The sequence below is a fragment of the Rhinatrema bivittatum genome, chromosome 5 (genome assembly GCF_901001135.1).
Source record: "Rhinatrema bivittatum chromosome 5, aRhiBiv1.1, whole genome shotgun sequence".
Classification (NCBI taxonomy): Eukaryota; Metazoa; Chordata; class Amphibia; order Gymnophiona; family Rhinatrematidae; genus Rhinatrema; species Rhinatrema bivittatum.
Genome location: NC_042619.1, coordinates 171,717,337 through 171,741,202, shown reverse-complemented (window position 1 = coordinate 171,741,202; position 23,866 = coordinate 171,717,337). Strand labels below are relative to the sequence as shown.

The 23,866-nt window shown below is 43.7% G+C and overlaps 1 protein-coding gene across 1 annotated transcript in view; it reads left to right on the top strand.

The window, feature by feature from the left end:
- The window catches only part of KLF12 (Kruppel like factor 12), a 739,644-nt gene that overhangs the window by 546,779 nt on the left and 168,999 nt on the right, over window positions 1-23,866 (top strand). The window lies entirely within an intron of this gene.

Sequence of the window (23,866 nt, the reverse complement as noted above, 5' to 3'; positions counted from 1 at the left end):
GCAGGCCCGGTCGGCACGGCGTTTTGGGGGTGTGTCGGCAGCGTTTTGGGGGGCGTGGTTATGGCCCGGGGCGGTCCGGGGGCGTGGCCGCACCCTCTGTACCCGCCCCCAGGTCGCGTCCCGGCGCGCTAGCGGCCCGCTGGCGCACGGGGATTTACGTCTCCCTCCGGGAGGCGTAAATCCCCCGACAAAGGTAAGGGGGGGGTTTAGACAGGTCCAGGCGGGTGGGTTAGGTAGGGGAAGGGAGGGGAAGGTGAGGGGAGGGCAAAAGAAAGTTCCCTCCGAGGCCGCTCCGATTTCGGAGCGGCCTCGGAGGGAACGGGGGTAGGCTGTGCGGCTCGGCGCGCGCCAGCTATACAGAATCGATAGCCTTGCACGCGCCGATCCAGGATTTTAGCGGATACGCGCGGCTACGCGCATATCTACTAAAATCCCGCGTACTTTTGCTTGCAGCTGATGCGCCAGCAAAAATACGCCAATTCGCGCGGTTTGAAAATCTACCCCATGGAGTATAGTTTAGAATAAAATTTCTCATATTAATGATTCCAACCTTTGACTCTTTTGTTGTTGGGGAAGAAGTTTATTTGGAACTGGTTTTATTTTTGTCTTTTATCTGAAGTCCCTTTTGGATTCAGGAGCTCAGATATTGTCAACTTAAAATAGTATAGGATTTTCTCATCTAAAGAGACTTAATGATAGAGATGTGCTTCGGGTAAACATTTTAATTCGGGCTTTGTTTTGGGCCCCTCCACGGGAATTTTGTTTTTTCAAGGGGTTTTTTTTTTTGGGGGGGCCCTATTATTGGTTAGTGCACACTATCGGGAGTTAGCACGCAATAACTCAAAAATTAATTTTTTCTGACATTTTGGAAAAAATCAATCATTTTTCGGTTCTCCCAAACCATTCCGAATTAGGAAGAAAGGTAAGTTCTGAAAAAACGATTGCACATCCCTACTCAATAACCCTTTAGAGGTTACTATAGGAATGAATTCTCATTTTTCTGGGGAGGAGATGTAGTCTTTAGAAGAACAGTGTCACTTTTGTAGATGGACCACTATGCTGGATAGTGAAGGGAGGAGACTGAATTGGGAGATAAGAAGTACATTCCATTCATCTGGAGAAAGCTATGCAATAGGGATGTGCATTTGTTTGAAATGAATGAATAAAACACAACAAATGAGTCTATTTGTATTTCATTTGTGGTCCCTGAAATGAATAAAGGAGTCCTATTACTGAAGCAAATATTTTTGTCTCGTTTCTCATTGAAGCCTATGGCACATTCAAGTCTATGGCTGTATACTGAGCAAACACTCTCTCCCTCAGTGAAGATGTCACACATGTAAGAATAACCAACTCTTACATGTGTGACATCACAGCCTTGTCAAAGCTGAGGCAGGAGAAGTTGGCATGGAGATCAAACAGAGGAGAAATCATGGTGCAGCATTTTATTATGTAGCCTATAGCTGCCATCTAAATCAAGTGACCCTGATGTCCTCCCACTAAAAGGTCTGACATGTGCAAGAAACTCTCCATTTCCTCTCTAGCTCTTGGTAAAGAAAGTTCTGTTTTTGAGAATATCCCTGAGAGTTCAAAAAAAAGCTTTAAAAAGATTTGGCATTGACACTGGTAAATGGCTGTTTATGATTTTCTTTTCACTGTGGTCTTACTCACTGTGTCAGAAAGACAGGCTGTGGCACTGCTGCTTTTTCTCTTCACTGAGGGAGGGAGTGTGGAGATTGCGGCAGTGCTAGTGATTTTTCTGTCTCTGTCTTGTCTGAGATAGGACAGCAATGAGGGTAGCATACTGACAGACTGAAAAGAAGAAAAGTTTTACCAGGGTGTCAGTTTTTTTAGTTCTCTTTAACAGATTTCTTTTTTTGTGTAGATTGGAAAAGGAGCCAGTCAGCACTGAGTGCACACATCACACACATACACTGTTTATGTGTTTGTGAGACAATTTCCCACACACACAGTAGAGTGGTACTGTCAGTGACAGTACAGTTACAGTATCAATAAATTAATTCATTTTTAATATCCAAACCCAAAATTACATCTTGCCATTGAGAAGAAAAGGGAGAGCAGGGAATAGCAGGTTTAGCAGCCTTTGCAGGGGTAGAGGATTTGCTATAGAACCAGTCCAGCCTAGCAATAGCAGTGAGAATAATGGGAGTCCTGTGTAAAGCAGATAGAAGACCAAGAGAATCGGAGAAGGTGAAATAACATAAAAATTGTTGGGCTTCCAGAAACTCTTCACAAAGAAGATTTGTATAATTTTGTGGAGCAATGGCTCCTCAAGTGCTTGGACCTATCTTTCATAATGATTGTTTGTGGTGCAAGCATATGCATCGTCTGGGTTCACCTCGTAATACTGGCAGTAAGCCATGGCTGGTGATAGCGCGGATAATTAATTGGGCCCACAAAACCAAGATCTTTTGTGCATATTGAACTCAGGAACTCCTTGAATATGCAATATGAAAAGAGCTATCTGGGCCTTATTCAGAGTTGTTTCGCAGGGGTGTTCACATCTCACTATTATTCCTAGCCAAGCTTTGTGTGCACCATGGGAATAAGGTACTCTATTCCTCCAAATACACTGAAGTTGTGGAATTTATTGCATCTCTGCCTGTGCAAGATGGTGACCGTTAATTCTTTACGAGTCGCTGGTGGAGTGTGCGTAGAGAAGGGAAACGGTGGCCATTTTTTCATGGCCCAACTATTTGGCTCAATAAACATAAACATTTTATTGTACAGGTAAGGTGAGACTCTTGTTTGTTGTTCTCTTAAATTATTAATTCGCTATGCAAGAAAGTATGTTTTTTGTTGGATAATATCTGTTTGGTCCCAAGTTTACTCTGTAGACGGCTTCACAAATGGCTCCACAAAAAGTATAAACAGTGCATCTCAAGCTATGTGAAAAGAAAGGGCATCAGACAATAAAAAGACCACTGTCAAGGACTTAAGAAGTATGAGGGCACCAGTAGCTCTGCTACAGTAGGTGGGATCTGGTGAGGTGCTTGTACCATATTGGGTCCAAGTTTCACAAGTTTTTTGTAATTGATGCTTTTCCAATGCTAGTGTTCTTCATGCATATTAACTATTTACCTTTCCTTGGTTTAAGTATATTTTCCTTGTTTCTGTATGGGGATAATTGCCTGGCAGGTAGGTGTTATAATGCATAAATAAGGGAGGCACTAGAGGATGCATCCCTAAAGATAAAGGAAGGTATGGGGGTTGTGGATACTAGGAGCAGTTAATTAAGGGGGAGTATCAGTTGCTCATGAGGGAAAGACTACGCAAATATGAGTTTGCTTGGGAGTGTGAATGTGAGAATGTGTGTGAATGTAAGAGGGAAAACTGTGGTATTGGTATGGGTGTCGTGGGTATTGTATCTAGCATGAATTCAAGCAGACTTACACAAATGGTTTGGCTGTCTGGGATGAGGGCTCAGCTGGGTTGTCTCTCAGGCTGGAAGCTAACAGGATCATTTATCAACTCGCGTTATGGTGTTTTTGCATGCGTTAAGCACCATAACGCATGGTGCGATGCAAATTTTTGAAAGTCGGGTGGGATTTCTGCAAAAGTGGGCTGGCTTCATGAATCCATAATGCATGATATCACACAGTTTTAACACTGAAAATAACTGCACCTTTTTCAGTTGCATTAAGCAATCTCATGACTTTTTTACAAATTCCATTTTGGGTATTTATAGGCTGGGGAACTGAGAGAGAGAGAGAGAGAGAAAGAGAAAGAGAGAGAGAGAGAGAGAGAGAGAGAGAACCTCTGGGGGTTACAGCATAGTAAGCAGCTATTTATGCTACTATAGGAGGCCCAACTATAACTCGAGGTGAGGTTTAGGTAGTAGTGTAGGGGTTAGGGGCCACTTTTACATGCAGAGTGAGAAGTACAAACAGAACAGTACACTCTTGTGAAGATTTGATGTTTTTCGGCGTGAGGAAACTCACACAAAGATGAGATTTGTACAGTGTTCTCTCAACCTAGCTTGATGTTACCTAGATAGAGAGTCCATCAAGCTATGTTGAGAGAACATTGTACAAATCTCATTGTTGTGTGAGTTTCCTCACTTCAAAGGACATCAAATCTTCAGAAGAGTGTACTGTTCTGTACGTACAACTTACTCTGCATGTAAAAGTGGCCCCTACACTACTACCTAAATCTCAACTCGAGTTATTAGATGGGCCTCCTATAGAGATATAAATAGCTAACTACCACAAAGGCCAGGTAAATAGTCTCTCTCTCGCTGTCTCTCTCTCTCAGTCTCTTTCTCTCTGAAATGAGCACTTTGCAGATATAAAAATGCAATTATGTAGGTATTACCACAAAGTGTGAAAAGTTAACACACTTTGTGGTAATACCTATGTGAAGCAGTAAAATAACACACATTGTGATAAATAGGCTATTACCATAAACACAACCCCTTTCTTATCACATGCAATATTTACTGCAGATTGATAAATGTAGGCCTAAGGTTGTTTTATATATATATATATATATATATATATATCCAACATTGGTCACCACTGAGTTGGAAACATGGTGAAGGTTGACTTGCTAGCTCATAATGTTGATGGAATCCACTCACCAGTAAAGCGCAGCAAGTTATTAAACATGTCTAAGCATTTAAAATCACAGCTCATGTTTCACCAAGAGATACACACCTAAATGATACTGAAACATAGAAACATAGAAATGACGGCAGAAGAAGACCAAACGGCCCATCCAGTCTGCCCAGCAAGCTTCACACATTTTTTTCTCATACTTATCTGTTTCTCTTAGCTCTTTGGTTCTATTTCCCTTCCACCCCCACCATTAATGTAGAGAGCAGTGATGGAGCTGCATCCAAGTGAAATATCAAGCTTGATTAGTTAGGGGTAGTGGGGGTAGTAACTGCCGCAATAAGCAAGCTACACCCATGCTTATTTGTTTTACCCAGACTATGTTATTCAGCCCTTATTGGTTGTTTTTCTTCTCCCCTGCCGTTGAAGCAGGGAGCTATGCTGGATATACGTGTAGTATCAGTTTTTCTTCTCCCCTGCCGTTGAAGCAGAGAGCTATGCTGGATATGTGTGAAGTATCAGTTTTTCTTCTCCCCTGCCGTTGAAGCAGAGAGCTATGCTTCAACGAACACACTAAGTTGTAAAAGGATTGGGTGGAGCAGTGTTGGTATTCCTCATTTTCTAGCCGGCAGAGGGGAGTAGCCATACTAGTCCATAAGCAACTGCTGTTCCAAGTAAAGTGTTAAATACAAGATGCTGAGGAATGGTATATTATGGTGATTGGCATGCTGTACCAGCAAAAATTTGTATGCCCCAAACACATCACCTCAATCTTTTTTTAGTGAAATTGTGGCAAACCTGATAGCTCTCCCAGGCTATACTTTGGTTGTGGGAGGTGACTTTAATACAGCTGCAATGGCAGAAAGGATTGTAAACCTGCTAACATTTCCAAGCCTGGTGTTGAAGATCAAGGGGTCAATTTCATAAGTAAAAACTTGGTCTTTTGGATATTTGGAGGACCCTCCAACCTGGTGAGTTAGATTTTACATTTTTTTCTAATCCTCATAAAGTGTATTCACATTTGGATTATTTTTAAATTTCAGAGGATTTTTTCCTCAGGGTTTGAGGTTCTAACATTGGTATAATTTCTATTTCAGATCATGCACCAGTCTCTTTGGGATTGGAGCTGGGGGAGCATAAGCACTTGCCTTTTTCTTGGTGGATGAATCCAGTTTTATAGTTTTGATGCCAACTTTCAGGTTTATCTAAAAGAAAAATGGGTTATTATGTGAATACAAGTTCCAATCAAGTGATTTTAGAGTTAACATTTTGGGAAGCCGGGAAAGCAATGATGCGTGGCCATATAATAGTCTCTGTATTGAGAGTTAATAGAATTAGAAATGCTGATATTTTACAAATGTGGAAAACACTTATAAATGCACAGGCTAGACACATTGCAGACATCACAGAGCAGAATAAGTGATTTGTAGTGTTGCTTGTGACACATTTTATCACTTATTTCAGATATTAACAAAATCGCACCACTTCTTTCAGTACCAGCTTTACTGATATGGCAATAAAGCTAGAAAACTTTTAGCTAGCTTAATATGTATGTAATATAAAGCATAAGCAAAGGAAGTTAAATGTAAAACATTTATAAAACAGGCTAAGAGAGAATTCGAAAAGAAGTTGGACATAGAGGCAAAAAATAATAATTTTTTAAAAATATATCCGAAGCAGAAAGCCTGCGAGGGACTCGGTTGGACCATTAGATAGTAGAGGGGTTAAAGGAGCACTTAGGGAAAATGAGGCCATCACGGAAAGACTAAACAAATTCTTTGCTTTGTGTTTATTGAAGAGGATGTTGGGGAGATACCTGTTCTGGAGATGGTTTTCAAGGGTGACGATTCAGATGAACCCAACCAAATCACGGTGAACCTGGAAGATGTAATAGGCCAGATTGATAAACTGAAGAGTAGTAAATCAACTGGATCAGATGGTATACACCCCAGGGTTCTGGAGGAACTCAAAAATGAAATTTCAGAGCTATGACTATTAATTTATAGCCTATCATTAAAATCATCATTGTACCTGAACATTGGAAGATGGCCATTGTAACCCTGATATGTAAAAAGTAGGGATGTGCAGAGGGACGCCATACGTTGCATTCGTGATTCGGATTCGTCGGGGAGCAGATACGTTGCATTCGGCCGTATGGCGCCCTGATGCGTCAATACGGCGATTTCTATTTGTGTCCCAGCTAAAATTAAAATTAACTACAACCCCCCACCCTCCTGAACCCCCCCAAGACTTACCAAAACTCCCTGGTGGTCCAGCGGGGGGTCCGGAAGCCATCCCGTGCACTCACACACTCGGTGCCGGTTTCATCATGGTGCCGATAGCCTTTGTCACAGGGGCTACTGGTGCCATTGGTCAGCCCCTGTCACATGGCCATTGGCGCCATCTTGTGCTCCTACCATGTGACAGGGGCTGACCAATGGCACCAGTAGCCCCTGTGACATAGTATGGGCAAAGGCTATCGGCGCCATTTTGAGTACTGACATCGGACGGCCGGAGTGCAGGAGGTCGCTCCGAGAGCCCCGTTGGACCCCCAGGGACTTTTGGCCAGCTTGGGGGGGGGCCTCCTGACCCCCACAAGACTTGCCAAAAGTCCAGCAGGGGTCCGGGAGTGACCTCCTGCACGCCGACCGTCTGATGCCAGTACTCAAAATGGCACCAATCGCCTTTGCCCTCACTATGTCACAGGTACCGACGGTCAGCCCCTGTGACATAGTGAGGGCAAAGGCGATCGGCTGCCAGTATTCAAAATGGCACCGATCGCCTTTGCCCTCACTATGTCACAGGGGCCGACTGTCAGTACCTGTGACATAGTGAGGGCAAAGGCGATCGGTGCCATTTTGAGAACTGGCATCGGACGGCCGACGTGCAGGAAGTCGCTCCCGGACCCCCGCTGGACTTTTGGCAAGTCTTGTGGGGGTCAGGAGGCCCCCCCAAGCTGGCCAAAAGTCCCTGGGGGTCCAACGGGGGTCCCAGAGCGACCTCATGCACTCCGGCCGTCCGATGCCAGTATGCAAAATGGCGCAGATAGCCTTTGCCCTTAATATGTCACAGGGGCTACCGGTGCCATTGGTCAGCCCCTGTCACATGGTAGGAGCACAAGATGGCGAAAAATGGCACCGGCACTACCTTTGCCCTGTCACAGGGTAAGGGCAAATGGCCATCGGTGCCATTTTTATTAACGCAGCCGATGGCCTGAGAGCCGTTGATCGCTCCCCGCGCTCCCGCTGGACCACCAGGTAATTTTAAAACCTTTTTGGGGTGTTCGGGAGGGTGTTTTGATTATCGGATTGGGCACAGCAGATAATCAGAACTCAAATCGGGCTGGGCGATAAAAATTTTAAGATTTGGATCGGAACCGGAACCGATCAGATTCCGGTTCCGATTCACATCTCTAGAAGATATTACTAAGAGATTTTTATAGAGTACTATCAGAGTACTGTATAATCAGAAAAATATGGATGTAGAAAATAGAAATGGGTTCTTTGAAAACTTTAAATGGCCTAAATTATCTCCAGATCAAGTGGACAAGTTAAATAGACCAGTGAATGATGGGGAAATCTTCTGGGTGTTACAAAGTCTTAAACTGGGAAAGGCGGCTGGGATTGATGTGCTGGGAACAGAATATTTTAAAATCTTACACTTCCCCATACTGCCTTCTCTTGTTGTGTTTTACAACTTCATCGTAAGCCAAGGGTCTCTTCATCGGACACGAGCCAATTGGTAATAATAGTGTTACCAAAGAAGGGAAAGGATACCCTAGAAGTTGGATCTTAGAGCCCTATATCTCTCAAAAACATGGATATGAAGATTCTAGCTGCGGGCTTAACTGGTAGAATAAATTTGGTGTTTTCCAATTTGATCTACAGAGAACAAACTGGATTTGTTAAAGGACGCCACAGTGTTAAGAATGTATGACATCTTATCGTAGCATTATCTGATCAGTCAAAGTCTGATGGCCTGGTTCTAAGCTTAGATGCAGAAAAGGCATTTGACTCATTGATGTGAGATTTTATGTTTGGTCGCTGGCACAGTATGGTTTTCCTCTAACTTTAATTATGTCACAGTTCATGTTTAATTTACCTGTGCAATCTCTTCCATTTTTTCCTTTTCTCTTCTCTTAGTCCGGCTGATTGCTAAGTTCCAACTTAACTATTAGCTTCAGGCCTGGAATTATTAGACCCACTAGGCCTTTGCCTAAGGCGGCAAAAATCTGAGGGACAGCAGGGCTGGCTGAAGATTTGCTGCCTTTTTCTCTTCCTCTCCCCATCTCTGAGGTCTCCTCCCTGTGCTGATACTTGAAATTAATTGTCTTCACCACTAAAAATAAAATACATTACACTAATATACATACTGTAAAATTAATTTATTTGTATGATGTAATATAAAAGATAGAAATATTTTTATTTCATAATTTTTAAAATGTTCCTATAGAATCTACCGCAAGCTGCCACAAGAAACTAGGGGACTGTATTTTAGATACCTTCTGCTCATTGTTGTTCAACCTTGGGGTGGGGGGGTGGAGGGTTACAGGGGGCAATATCCCAAAATCCTAAATCTGTCTCTGCTTAGCTAGCTTTTTTTCTTTCTAGTAGCCTGTCACCATTCATATCCTGTAAGGAAATGCAACTGTGAAGCATGCATCAAGGTTCTAGATGACCTTTTGTGGCAAGGTTTATTCAAATTCAGATAACTTTATTGGCATGACAATTTTACATGTTTTGCCAAAGTAATATTTAAAATCAATCTATTTTCCACAAAGCAATTAGAAATTTCTGCTAACATTTAAACTAATTTGCCCTCACTATGTCAGTGAGGGCAAAAGTAGCGCCGGCGCCATTTTGACTTTTGCCCTCACTATGTCGACATAGTGAGGGAAAAAGTAGTGCCGGCGCCATTTTGAATATTGGCAATACGGCCCGCGTGCAGGAGGTCGCTCCCGGACCCCCGCTGGACTTTTGGCAAGTCTTGTGGGGGTCAGGAGGCCCCCCAAGCTGGCCAAAAGTCCCTGGGGGTCCAGCGGGGGTCCGGGAGCGATCTCCTGCACTTGTGACGTCGGCTGACAGGAACCAAAATGGCGCCGGCGCTTCCTTTGCCCTGTCATATGGTAAGGGCAAAGGGCCACTGGCGCCATTTCTTTTAATGCAGCCGTGGCCCGAGAGCGGGAGATCGCGCTGGGACCCCCCACTGGACCCCAGGTAATTTAAAACATTTTGGGGGGCTTCGGGAGGGTGGGGGATTTATTTTAAAGGGTCGGGGTGGGTTTTAGGGTGCCGGTTTTCCCGCCCTCCCCCGATTTACGATTTTTTACAATTTAAAAAAAACAAAAACCATGACGATCAGATTTCCCTCCCCCCCCCCAGCCAAAATCAATCGTTAAGACGATCAATCACCCGATTCACATCCCTAATAACCAGTAAGAAAAAGGCGGTGATAATCTCCTTGTACAGGTCCTTGGTAAGGCCTTACCTGTAGTACTGTGTTCTGTTCTGGAGAACGTATCTCAAAAGGGACAGAGACAGGATGGAGGCGGTCCAGAGAAAGGGGACCAAAATAGTGGGTGATCTCCATCAAATGACTTATGAGGAGAAGTTGAAGAACCTAAATATTAGGGATGTGCAGACCAAAAGTTTAAGTTCATAAGTCCATAAGTCGAAAGGGGGGGTCATTTGCGGTCAATATGGACATATGGAGAATTCCATAAGTTGAGTCTATGTCCATATGTGCAAATAAAAATTTAAACCCCTCACCCGCCTTAATCCCCCCCCCCCCCCCAAGACTTACCAAAACTCCCTGGTGGTCCAGCGGGGTCAGGACGCCATTTCTGAATTCCTTTGCAAGGAGCACGTGACGTCGGCGCCACGTCGGAGTGACGCGGCGTCACGTGATTCCCCGCGGGTCCGCTTCCGGAACCCTCGTTGGGCCCAAAAGGCACTTTTGGCCAGCTTGGGGGGGTCAGGAGGCCCCCCCAAGCTGGCCAAAAGTTCCTTTTGGGCCCAACGAGGGTTCCGGGAGCGAACCCGAGGGGAACCACGTGACGTCGGCGCCACGTCGGAGTGACGCGGCGTCACGTGATTCTCCGCGGGTCCGCTCCCGGAACTGCGATGGACCATGTGACGTCGGCGTCACGTCGGAGTGACGCGGATGTCACGTGATTCCCCACGCGTCCGCTCCCAGACCCTCACGGAACTTTTGGCCAGCTTGGGGAGTTTTGGTAAGTCTTGGGGGGGGGGATTAAGGAGGGTGAGGGGTTTAAATTTTTATTTAGATCAACAACCGCGATTTCCAATGTATTCAACATAGCTATGTTTAATAAGTTAGAAATCCGATCGTTTACGCCTCATCACTTTTTTAAGTAAAAAAAAAAAATAAGTTGCGTTTTCCATTTAAGTTCAAAACGAATGCACACCCCTACTAAATATGTATACCCTGGAGGAGAAGAGGTGCAGGGGAGCATGATATAGACTTTAAGATATGTGAAACGTTTTAATGATTCACAATCAATAACAAACCTTTTCCATTGGAAAGAAATCAGTAGAACTAGGGATCATGAAATGAAACTCCAGGGAAGATGACTCAGAATCAATGTCAGGAAATAATTCTTCATGGAGAGGGTGGTGGATGCCTGAAATGCCCTTCCAGAGGAGGTGGTGAAGACAAAAAAACAGTAAAAGATTTCAAAAGGGCATGGGATAAACACCTTGGATCCCTTAAGGCTAGAGGATGGGAATGAAGAAAAGAATGCATGGGGTTAACTTGCTGGTGTGGCTGTTACTAACCTTAAACAATAAGCCTTCATACTGTTGATACAACTCCATCATTGCTCTCTGCTTCAACGGTGGGGGGGGGGGAGATGAAAAGGGGAATTAGATTCAGACAACAATCAAGAAGGACATTGAATTGTACAGTCTAGGAAAACAAGCATGGGGGTAACTTGCTGATGTAGCAGTTACTACCCTTATCCAATAAGCCTGATACTTTTGATGCAACTCCAACATTGCACTCTGTTTCAATGGCAAGAGGTAACAGGGAATTGGACTCAATCAGCAACCAACAAGGGCCCTGACTTTGATGGTCTGGGAAACTGATAATAGAGGTGACTTGTATGGCGCAGTAGATACTACCATAAGCTTGCTGGGCAGACTGAATGAACTGTTTGGTCCTTTTCTGCCAACATTGCATAATGGTTTGTATAAGCTGAAGGCAGAGACAGTGTCATGCCATGCTGAGTGGTAGGCCAATAATGTGGCAAGTGATGGAAACATGATATAGACAGATCATTTGAAAATCTCCCTGATGGCCATATTATAAAATTACCTCTAGCCCCATCCCACCTGGCATGTAGCCAGTCCATCCACCTCCTCTGTTTCCAGTGCAGCTCTCAGGCCTTCTCCTTCAGGTCCTCAACCTATACAGAGAAATTGGAATATAATGTGCACTGTAGCTGTTACTGTGACTTCCATAGTGGTATGTATCTATGTTTTCTAATGACATCTGACATGAGTAGCATGGCTCTTAGCACTCCCTTAATGCAAGTATAAGTGGTGTGCTACCACCAGGCCCAAAAGTACCCCAGAGCAGGGACATTCCATGGACTGCCATGTACCCCTATTCATGAGGGAAGAAGCTGGTCAGTCCAGCTAGCGGGAATAGCTTATTAAAAAGGGATAGCTCTGGTACAACAGAGAGCACACAGCTTTTGGGAGTAACAGAAAGTATCCGACAGAGCCAGATCTCTCCCTTCTGAAAGAAGGTCATTGGTTTACTCTGCTATTGGGACCACCTTTAACTGTGATACATTTCTCAGAGGAATTTCTAGCCTATAATTGCACCTTTACTAGTCTCGTGACTATTGTTTTAAGTTGTCCCTTGTTATCCTTGCCTATGATTTCACTCTTATATTACATTGACAACACATGTATATTGATCATCCTGAGGTAGATATTCAAAAGCCCTATATTCAGCCTCTTCTCTGGCTAAATCTTAGCTGGGTAAGTCATTATCCTGATAAAATGTAGCTGAATAAAAACGAGGCATCCCAGGGCATAACTGGGAGGATCTTCTTATCCAGATAACTTATTTTTTTTTTCATTCTGTATCGATAGGAAAACGGCTTTGAGAATCAGGCCCTTAGTCAGATAAGTATGATATTCAAACTTATGCAGCTAGGGTATCCAGGTAAATTTAGACCTGCTTTTGAACAGGCTATACTGCTATTATAGGCCATACTGCCCCCCCTCCTCCCCAGTGACTCCCCATGCTCACCCTTACCAGCCCCCCTAGTGACTTCCCATTCACATACTAACCAGCCCCCAGCCCCATTCCCCTAGAACCCCCTCTAGTGACCCCCCCCCCTTGCACATCCTAACCAGCCTCCACCCCTACTAGCTACAATCTACTTTCATCATATGGGTATGTGGCTCAGTGATTAAACTCCCACTGCAGGCCATTCCAGGCCTGCTTTAGCTCCCTCAGGTTCCTCTTCACACCAATGATTGGCAAAAATACCCTCTCATGCTCCACTACCAGGGATGCCAGTCAGAGGACTCCCTGGCGGTGAAATTTAGTTGGTGAGTGGGTGGTGACATCACAGAAGAAGAGCGCCCTGGAAAAACTGGAAGTTGCAAGTTGCAGAAGCATACATGTGTATAGTACATGAGCAAATTTGCATGTAAATGAAAGACCAACCACAAATGTTCACAGAACATACACACACAATGTATACGTAAAAGTTACACATATTTTATGATGAGTGTGCACTTGTGCACTCACGATATAAAATTCATGAGGATGTGCACATGAGCCCATATACGTGTGAATATGTCCTTGAGTGAAGTTCTTTTGAAATTATCCTCTAAGCTTAAAATAAAGATAACTGCGACATTCCATCCCCTCTCCCTCCTTATATACAGGAAGCATGCTTGGAATTTTCATATGAATGAAAATTTAGATCTAATAGTAGTTCTAAGCATGGCTGTATAGCAGCTACCCCTTTTGCCTAGATTAGTCTACCACCATTGGTTAGAAATGAACTGAGCTATATGAAAATTTTCAAATGATTTAAGGCCCATTTGTTTTCTTTACAGATTTCAAAGGAGGGGGTATGGTTAATCTGATTTAGGGTTGGCTTTTGGTGCTGTGCAGAGTTTGAGATTAGGCCCTAGAGCAGACCTGGGCAAGGGGCGGCCCGCGGGCTGAATCCGGCCCGCCTACGGTCTGTGACCGGCCCGCCCACTGCTGAGAGCAGACGGGGAATGAGGAACGCTGCCTTCCCTTGCAGAGGGAAGGCAGCAGTTCATTCTCCGCTCCCTCGCTCCCCGATTGGCCGGCCGAGCGAGGGAGCGGAGAATGAACTGGTTTTTTTTACAGTGTCCGGTCGGGGGGAGGGAGTGACTCGAGCGAAGGCACGCTGCCCGATTGGCCGGTGCTGGGCAAGCACCGGCCAATCGGACAGCGTGCCTTCGCTCGAGTTTCTTTCCTACATACCGTATGTCACAGTTCCGCCTTTTGTGGTCTTTTTTCAGGGGTCCCCAACCACCGGTCCGCAGACCGGGACCGGCCGTGGGAGTTTTTTGCCGGGCCGCGGCGCGCGCTCCCGGTCTCTCCCACTGCCGTTGCCGCTGGGCTGTCAGCACATTCAAGCCCAGTGGTAACGGCAGCGGTGTTAGAAGCTGTGGCACCCGCGGCTGGCCTTTTCTTCTTCCTGCGCCTGCACCCCGCTCCCGTGACCCGGAACAGGAAGTGATACATGGAGTGGTGCGCGGGAAGGAGAAAGAGCCGTGCCGCGTCAGCTGCAGCGTCGGTCCCCGAGCAGTTGAAGCAGCCGGTAATCGAGAAAGGAGTCAGCAGCATGAGCCTCCCGCGGCCGATGGGATTCTTCTTTCTTGGCCTGCGGGGGCTGCTGCAGCTCCCATTTGTGCTCGGGGGGGGGGAAGAGGAAGTGAGTAAGAGAGAGTGAGAAGCAGCCAGCCAGCCTGTGTGTGATTGACTGGTCAGAGAGCTGATGTGTGTATGTATGTGAGAGACAATGAAAGTGATTGCTCAGGGAGATGACTGATGTGTATGTGAGAGTGTGAGACATTAGTCAGGGAGGTGACTGATGTGAGTGTGTGTGTGAGAGAGAAAAAGCATGGAAGTGAGAAGTCTGGGTATGTGGGAAAGCATGAGCGAAGGAAGCCTGGAGTTGTGGGAGTGAGAAACCTGGGTGAGTGTGCATGCATGAGAGAGAGAGACTGCTTGGTAAGGTGACTGTGTGTGTGAGAGAAAAAGACTGGTGTGTGTGAATGTGAGAGAATGTGATTCAGGGAATGAGAAGCCTGTGCACGTGGAGAGTGAGCATGGAAATGAGAGAGACTGGTGTGTGTGTAACAGAGAGAAAGTGATTATGGGAATGAGAAGCCTGTGCATGTGAAGAGAGTGAGCATGAGAGTGAGAAACCTGGGTGTGTGTGAGACACAGCATGGGAGGGAGAAGCCTGTATATCTGAAAGAGAACTTGGGAGTGGGAAGCCTGTGTGTGTGTGTGTATGCATGAGTGAGATCAGGTGACTGGTGTGTGTGTGTGTGTGTGAGAGAGAGAGAAATAAAGTGATTATGGGAATGAGAAGCCTGTGCATGTGAAGAGTGAGCATGGGAGTGAGAAACCTGGGTGTGTGTGAGACACATCATGGGAGGGAGAAACCTGTATATCTGAAAGAGAACATGGGAGTGAGAGACTGGTATGTGTGTGTGAGAGAGAAAGAAAGTGATTATGGGAATGAGAAGCCTGTGCATGTGGAGAGAACAAGCATGGGAGTGAGAGACTGGTGAGTGAGTGTGTGTGTGTGAGAGAGAGAGAGAGAGACAGAGAAAGTGATTATGAGAGTGAGAAGACCATATATGTAAGTAGAACACGGGAGTGGGAAGCCTGTGTGAGTGTGTGTGTGTGTATGGCATGAGAGAAACTGTTCAGGAAGGTGACTGGTGTGTGTGTGCCAAAGACTGTTTGGGAGATGATTGGTGTGTGAGAGACAGAAACTGGTCATGGGGGCATGACTGGTATGGTGTGTGTGTAAGAGACATGGGCACTAAGGAAGAGGACCATAAGTATAGAGCTTGGCTTCTACTGCTGCTTCTGGTGTGTGCCACGGCCTGCAGGGAAGGGGAGTAGGAGAGCTGCTGGAGGGGGTAAGTAAATGTGGCTTTGTTTATTTTTCTTGACTGCCATTTTAATTGTGTGATGTCTGCTTTTTTGAAATATTTTATTGGTGTTTGGAGAATGTTTAATAGTTTTTATGAGTTTTTAATTGTTGGATGTTATTCTGTTCATAGCTGTTTTGAAACATTTATTCTGCTTATTAGTATAGTTTTACAATTATTTCTGTGTGGGGATCTATAGTGCTTGCTAGTTCTGTTTTCCTAATAAGAGGTGTATTGGTTTTTAGGACCTGATTTAATATTTGTAGTGTTGCCTTTTCATAGATAGGGTTGCTCCTGTTTGAGTGTATTCCATAATACAGGTGTAACTGTGTGCGGATTAGTTTATGTGCATTACTACAGATCCTGGGAGTATGTTAGGTCGGTTCTGTGTCTGTTACCGAGATGAGATATTTTGCTAGCATGTAAGCGTTTGTATCGGTCTTATTTGTTGTGTTTTCTCAGAGGACATGCATTGGTGGTAAACTGCTGTCTTTTCATAAGTAGGGCTATTGAGAACTGAGTTAATTATATTAGTCTGGCCCTCTAAAACCATCCCAATTTCTCATGCGGCCCAATGGGAAAATTAATTGCCCACCCCTGCCCTAGAGTATAGTAGGTTCTTTGGGGGTGGGGGATAGCAGTGGCAATTGGCAGAATGCCACCTTTCTAGTAGGAGTGGTTGGGTTATTTGATTTGTATATGTAATTTTGTATTGTTGGTACTGGTTTCATGTTGGATTGTATTATGTGTGTTAAATTTGTGAACTGCTTTTATTTTAAACTCTATTGGTTATGCGGTATATAAATTTAGAAAATAAATACAGCATTCACAAATTATAAGTTGCAAAAACTTCAACATTCATTGTGGATGTAAAGCTTTATTTGAACACATTTTCTGTATCCAAGACAATCCCATCAGCTTACTCAGCACCCAAAATCTCTTGGCCTGCTTTGTTCAAGATAAGCCAGCTTCCCAGTATCATATCATTTTGAGTCCCAGGGGTCCTGCCGTGTGCAAGCTAGGATGCACCCCCTCCCCTCCCCTCCCTGCCCAGAGTAGCTAAACCCTAGCTCATAGCTTTCAGCTTGAGGTACACCGAATACCTTGCCAATGGTTTGCCTGCCGACCTTATGCTTCACCATCTCTACCACTTCATTGTCTGATCCCATTAACCTTTCCTCACAAGAAAATGTCAGATTTTAGTTTTACCTTTTAGTCTCACTTTTAGCTCAGGTGTCCTGCCATTCTACTATGAAGAAAAACACCGGGTGTAATGTGCTAAATCAGACATTTTGGAATTCTGTTATTACTAATGCAATACACTAACTACCATATCACCTTGAGCACGGCAGGTGGGTACAACTTCCTTATTTTCTACTTCAAAAGGTGTCTTTTGCATTAGCAAGCCTGCATTTAATTTGGCTATTTTTGAAGGAGACAAACTTAGCAAATAGTGCTTTGCATGCTAAAATGGGAAATGGTGTGCATTATAAAAAAAACAAAAACCCACGTGCATTAGCATGCAAAATAGCATTTCCAAAGCTTATTTCCCATTTGTAAATCGGCCTCAAAGTCTGAGATTAACTTTGGCTGCTGCAGAATCTTGATGTTTGCTCTCAATTACCATGTGCCAGCACAATTTTCAGCATTGGAGTGGAAACGGGGTTCATTAATAACAGGCCTTCCTCACAATTTCTGGACTTTCAGGATCTTCATGCATGTCCTTATTATCTCTTTTTTCTCCTTTTCTTTTCTTCTTGATCTTGCAGACAGGAGTTATAGCCTCAAAGCAGACATCTTTTACATTCCTTCCTAGCTTGTCTCTACTTCTGTAAGATACAGCCCTTCTAATTACATACAGAATGATCCAGATGCCATTAACATTTCTGTGGAAGACATTCCTCCTAAGCAACTTAATTAACCTACTGAGTGAGTTCCCTGGATGCTTTGGAATTTTACAACTAGTAAATTTGACACGCTCCTTGACTGGTACTGTCTTTTTCACTGGACCTTCTGTTGGAAAAGTAGCCAAGCAGCTCATTCTCAGTGTAAGAAAAGTGATCTTTTCTTTGAAATAACTTTGCCTGCGTTAGAGACCAACACTTATAAACATGCATGGGTGCCTCATGTATACAGATTGCTTAGAGCATGTTTTAAATATGTGGTGCATATACAGCATACATATGGCACACATAAATATGCTGCACATGTACATGTTCATGTTTCTAAGGGGGAGTAGACTAATGAATCTAAAACACACATGCAGGAGCTAATTTTGCTGTTTTAAATGCGGTTTCAGGCACTTAATGGCCTTTTTTCTTTTGCTGAAGCTAATTGATTTAATTTAAAATTCATGCTAGAATTTAAGGACCACAATCACGATTACTAGATTGAAAAAGAGCCTTCATATTATTGCCACTGTTACAAGAAGATGTCAGATTTTAGAATCATTGACAAACCTGGGAACTCTCTGGATTTGACATGAGACTCTGGGATTCTAATGGAATTGCCAGCTCTCCTGGCAAAACCTACATATTTCAGGTGCCCTGCTGCTAGCAAAGTAGCTTGTGCAACTGCACAGATTGGAAGGCGTCCAATTGGATACCTCTTCCCTTTCTCCTGCCTCCATGGGCTAATTGGCTACTTCCTTCTTTCATCCTGCTCTTACGATTGGCCTGCAGAGGGCAGGAAGAAGGGGGATCCCATCAGCCCACAGTAGGATTAGAAGATGGCATTGCATGACTGGAAAAAGGGATTCCCATCTGCCCAGGGCAGGAGCAGGGTAAAGCATGGCTGGAAGAAAGAGGAGTCCCATTGGCAGCAGGGCCCTAAGGAGGATGTTGCCGCCGCCGGTGGGTTTGGAGTGGGGAGAGGGAATGTATGTGAGAGGGGCATGTGCATGGGAGATTGAGAGGAATGCGATAGAGCATGTGTGTGAAAATGAGCATGTATGCATGTGAGAGAGAGAGCATGAGAGTTAGTGTGTATGAGAATGTTTGTATGAAAGAGAAGAAAGCTTGTGTGCACACCACCTGACCTGCCCTTTCACGCCTAAACCCACCCTCCCTCCAAATGATAAAAATCTCAGAGTGACTCTAAATTGAAAATTCTCAGGTATGATCACTGAGGTCCATGTTGAGCAAGCCAGGAAGCAGGAAAGTTACCTGTGTAATTTTACATTAGGGGTTCTTAAACTTTTCACAAGAAATACCACATAGCACACTTCAAATCGCCCAGATGGCCCCGGGGGCCGGGGGGCAGGAGGAATCCTCCTTAAGATTTACTGAACGGAGGGAGGGAAGGGGAATGAAGGGAGGGATAACTTTTTGAAGTGATTTGCCGAGAAGTGTTGGGGGCCATTTCAGTGATATGAAATACTGGGAAAGGGGGAAGTCAAGAAGCAGGGATCTAAGATGTTCAGGGTGTGGCAGATAGTGTCAGTAATAATATTTTTAGATTTCTTCATCGTTGGCAACCCTGCCATACCTCCTGCAACCTTGCTGTCCTGCTTGTCCCCTAATATCTGTCCACCAAGGGAAGTAGGGAGTGTGGAGGGTGAATGGATGGCTGGATGGGGTGTTTTTATGAGTGATATGGGGTCTCTTCTTCACATAACCCCCACATGCACTCTTACTCCCTTTCTATTGCCTTCTCCTTTCTCATTATTTTTTCATCTACCCTCCTCTCACTCAACTCTCTAACAATATGCCAGATTCGTAATATTAGTGAAAAAATCCCCGCTGGAGACCCTAATGCACAGAGAGACACTCATATTTGGTATCTGGGCTATAATAATGAGAATTTCTGAACTCTGCATCCTAAAGGTACCATGTTCATGCCCTCTTTCCCACAAATACAAGGTGATGGCAGCATGGTTGGGTGCTCCAGGAACCATCATCCTTACCTGTATATTCCTGACAGCCCTGCAGAACCCATGGCTCAATACCACCAGTGACTTCCTTCCTGTGACCTGCACCACCTTCCACAGTGGCCCAAAACTCCTCATGGTTGTGTTGAACACTCTCTCCCTGTCTTCCGGCCACGTTGCTTCACCAGCACAAGCAACACTAAGACCAACAAAGGATAATGCTGCCAATCAGTGGTGGCCTTACACTGGCAAGCCCCACTCATGCTGCTCTGACATGCTGTCACTTGCACTTCTCATTTCAAGTATTTGAATTGCTGATAGCAGTGACATGGGCTCCTACCAGTGCCGTTTCATGATCAAACTCCTATCATCACTGCTGTGAACCAGATCAAGCTCCTTCTGTCATTGCTGCCAAGGGCCGGTTGGAATTCAGCCATGGTCTGCAGTTTAGGAGCCCTCCCCCCCATGTAAATGTATATTCCAAACAGCTAAATCTCCACTTGAAGGTGTGACACCAACACATTAACTTCCAAACAAACACCCCCTATTAAACAACAAAACAGACTAGTATTAAGTATCAAAGCAATTCATTACATTTATCAAAATTGTCAAAAAATCATTGTAAGGAAAAGGGTGGTGGTTTCATACCAGGCTCCACTACTGATAACCTTTGGGTTATCAGGGTAATTCTCACTGTAATCATTAACTGCCAGCCTCCTTTCAATAACTGACCATTTTTTTTGAAAAAAAATTTGTAAGCAATTTAAAAACAGTGTATGCAGCAGAACAAATAATGAAAAATAAAAATCAAAAGCTTAGTCTTTTTCTAATAAACTAAACAAATCAGTATTTGTGTGAGTGTTGAATCAAATGTGGAATAATCCACCGTAGCTGTAGGTTATTTGCTAAACAGTTATCTTTATACGTCCCCGCCATCAAAAAAATTAATATCTTACTGCCCTCCCAAAGTGGCCACGTTTCAAATGTATGTCCTACATCAGGACACTGCAGTGTATGAGCCATTGGGCTAGAAAGCCATAAGAACATAAGAACATGCCATACTGGGTCAGACCAAGGGTCCATCACGCCCAGCATCCTGTTTCCAACAGTGGCCTGTCCAGGGCATAAGAACCTGGCAAGTACCCAAAAACTAAATCTCTTCCATGTTACTGTTGCTAATAATAGCAGTGGCTATTTTCTAAGTCAATTTAATTAATACTAGGTAATGGACTTTTCCTCCAAGAATTTATCAAATCCTTTTTTAAACACAGCTACACTAACTTCACTAACCACACCCTCTGGCAACAAATTCCAGAGTTTAATTGTGCATTGAGTGAAAAAGAAGTTTTGCCGATTAGTTTTAAATGTGCCACATACTAACTTCAAGGAGTACCCCCTAGTCTTTCTGTTATCCGAAAGAGTAAATAACCGATTCACATTTACCCGTTCTAGACCTCTCATGATTTTAAACACCTCCATCATATCCCCCCTCAGCCATCTCTTCTCCAAGCTGAAAAGTCCTAACCTCTTTAGTCTTTCCTCATAGGGGAACTGTTCTATTTCCTTTATCATTTTGGTCGCCCTTCTCTGTACCTTCTCCATCGTAACTATATCTTTTTTGAGATGCGGCAACCAGAATTGTACACAGTATTCAAGGTGTGGTTTCACCATGGAGCGATACAGAGGCATTATGACATTTTCTGTTTTATTCACTATTCCCTTTCTAATAATTCCCAACATTCTGTTTGCTTTTTTGACTGCCGCAGCACACTGAACCAATGATTTCAATGTGTTATCCACTATGACGCCTAGATCTCTTTCTTGGGTGGTAGCTCCTAATATGGAACCTAACATTGTGAAACTATAGCATGGGTTATTTTTCCCTATATGTATCACCTTGCACTTATCCACATTAAATTTCATCTGCCATTTTGATGCCCAATTTTCCAGTCTCACAAGGTCTTCCTGCAATTTATCACAATCTGCTTGTGATTTAACTACTCTGAACAAATTTGAATCATCTGCAAATTTGATTACCTCACTCGTATTTCTTTCCAGATCATTTATAAATATATTGAAAAGTACGGGTCCCAATACAGATCCCTGAGGCACTCCCTTCCACTGAGAAAATTCTCCATTTAATCCTACTTTCTGTTTCCTGTTTTTTAGCCAGTTTGTAATCCACGAAAGGACATTACCACCTATCCCATGACTTTTTACTTTTCCTAGAAGCCTCTCATGAGGAAATTTGTCAAACGCCTTCTGAAAATTCATGTTTATTACCGCCTTCAAAAACGTGAAGCAGATTTGTGAGGCAAGACTTGCCTCACAAACCATGCTGACTGTGTTCCATTAAACCATGTCTTTCTATATGTTATGTGTTTTCATATTTAGCACACTTTCCACTATTTTTCCTGGCACTGAAGTCAGGCTAACTGGTCTGTAGTTTCCTGGATCGCCCCTGGAGCCCTTTTTAAATATTGGGGTTACATTAGCTACCCTCCAATCTTCAGGTACAATGGATGATTTTAATGATAGGTTACAAATTTTTACTAATAGGTCTGAAATTTCATTTTTTAGTTCCTTCAGAATCCTGGGGCGTATACAATCCGGGCCAGGTGATTTAATACTCTTCAGTTTGTCAATCAGGCCTACCACATCTTCTAGGTTCACTGTGATTTGGTTCAGCCATCTGAATCATTACTCATGAAAACCTTCTCCGGTATGGGTACCTCCCCAACTTCTTCCTCAGTAAACACCGAGGCAAAGAAATCATTTAATCTTTCCGCATTGGCCTTATCTTCTCTAAGTGCCCCTTTAACCCCTCAATCATCTAACAGTCCAACTGACTCCTTCACAGGCTGACTGCTTCGGATATATTTTTAAAAGTTTTTACTGTGAGTTTTTCCCTCTACAGCCAACTTCTTTTCAAATTCTCTCTTAGCCTGTCTTATCAATGTCTTACATTTAACTTGTCAACGCTTATGCATTATCCTATTTTCTTCTATTGGATCCTTCTTCCAAGTTTTGAATGAAGATCTTTTGGCTAAAATAGCTTCTTTCACCTCCCCTTTTAACCATGCCGGTGATCGTTTTGCCTTCTTTCCACCTTTCTTAATGTGTGGAATACATCTGGACTGTGCTTCTAGGATGGTATTTTTTTAACAATGACCATGCCTCTTGCACACTTTTTACCTTTGTAGCTGCTCCTTTCAGTTTTTTCTAACTATTTTTCTCATTTTATCAAAGTTTCCCTTTTGAAAGTTTAGCACGAGAGCCGTGGATTTGCTTACTGTCCCCCTTCCAGTCATTAATTCAAATTTGATCATATTATGATCACTATTGCCAAGCCTTCCCAACACCGTTACCTCTCTCACCAAATCCTCTGCTCCACTGAGAATTAGACATAAAACTGTTCCCTCTCTTGTCAGTTCCTGAACCAATTGCTCCATAAAACTGTCATTTATTCCATCCAGGTTTATCTCTCTAGCATGTCCCGATGATACATTTACCCAGTCAATATTGGGGTAATTGAAATCTTCCATTATTACCGCACTACCAATTTGGTTAACTTCCCTAATTTCTCTTAGCATTTCACTGTCCGTCTCACCATCTTGACCAGGTGGACAGTAGTATACTCCTATCACTATAGTCTTCCCCAACACACAAGGGATTTCTACCCATAAAGATTCAATTGTGCATTTAGTCTCATGCAGGATGTTTATCCTGTTGGACTCTATGCCATCCCGGTCATAAAGCGCTATACTGCCTCCTGGGTGCTTCTCTCTGTCATTGCAACATAATATGTACCCCGGTATAGCACTATCCCATTGGTTGTCCTCCTTCCACCATGTCTCTGAGATGCCAATTAAGTCTATGTCATAATTCACTGCTATACTTTCTAATTCTCCCATCTTACTTCTTAGACTTCTGGCATTAGCATACAAACATTTCAAAGTTTGTTTTTTGTTTGTATTTTCATTCTGTTTTTTAATTGCTAGGGATAAGTTAGAATTTTTTAGCTCAGGTGAGTTTTTAGTTACAGGCACTTGGACTACTTTTCTTATTACTGGAACCTCACTGTCAGGATGCCCTAATTCTAATGCATCATTAGTATCCTTTGAAGATACCTCCCTCCAAACCATGAGCTGCTGAGTGACTGTCGGCTTTCCCCTTTGGTCTAGTTTTAAAAGCTGCTCTATCTCCTTTTTAAAGATTAACGCCAGCGG